At 42.4% G+C, this 682-nt stretch overlaps 1 protein-coding gene across 1 annotated transcript in view; it reads right to left on the bottom strand.

Moving 5' to 3' along the window:
• The window catches only part of LOC107082025 (integrin alpha-3-like), a 46148-nt gene continuing 45466 nt past the window's right edge, over positions 1-682 (bottom strand). The window contains exon 29 of the mRNA XM_015370445.1: positions 1-139. The gene's annotated coding sequence lies outside the window, so the exon portion shown is untranslated. The remainder of the gene's footprint in view (positions 140-682) is intronic.

Raw genomic sequence — 682 nt, 5'->3', positions numbered from 1 at the left:
TCTGGGTCCTGGTCACCAGATCCTGGATCAGGAAACCATCATCATCCACATGCTGCTGCATCTTCTCGCCGTCACCCATGATCCCTTTCTGCTGGAGCACTGCAGTCTGCCATGCCTCCTGACGTACAAAGAACTGACACTGTGGGGAAAAAAAGAAAGGTATTTCCACACAACCGCATTGCACAGGGAAGGCAGAATGACAGGTGAATGGGTTAGGGTTTGGGCTGCAGTTAGAGAGCAGCTACACATGCAGCTGTTAAAGCAAGGATGTGCAACTTTTTACAAAAGTTCTAGATTGGCTTGAGAATAGTAAATACAATAAGTTTTCAATAAGTATGCTGTTTGTCCTTCTTCAAACCTCATGTTGAGACAGTTGGAAGAGTCACCAAAAGATCCATGTGACACTGAGTCACACCTTACTGCTAGTCTAGACCCTTCTTAAAAACGATAACTAACAAAACTAAACGTTGCTTTTCTGCATTTATACCTGATCAGATATATTTTTGGTTCTCTAATATGAGATTTAATCTAATGAGGTTTGTGAGGTTACGTCCTTACAAGTAATTGAATCACGTCTCAGTCTGCTGGTCCAAAGCGGTCTGTTATCAGATTATGAAACACCTATTTTATTTTGCAAGGCTACAAACTAGCCTCGTGAGACCATCCTGATCTCGCAAGCTTT

The sequence above is a fragment of the Cyprinodon variegatus genome, unplaced genomic scaffold (genome assembly GCF_000732505.1).
Source record: "Cyprinodon variegatus isolate N-32 unplaced genomic scaffold, C_variegatus-1.0 Scaffold46, whole genome shotgun sequence".
In the NCBI taxonomy this organism is placed as follows: domain Eukaryota; kingdom Metazoa; phylum Chordata; class Actinopteri; order Cyprinodontiformes; family Cyprinodontidae; genus Cyprinodon; species Cyprinodon variegatus.
The sequence above is the reverse complement of the archived record's forward strand: the minus strand, read 5'-3'. Positions and strand labels throughout refer to the sequence as shown.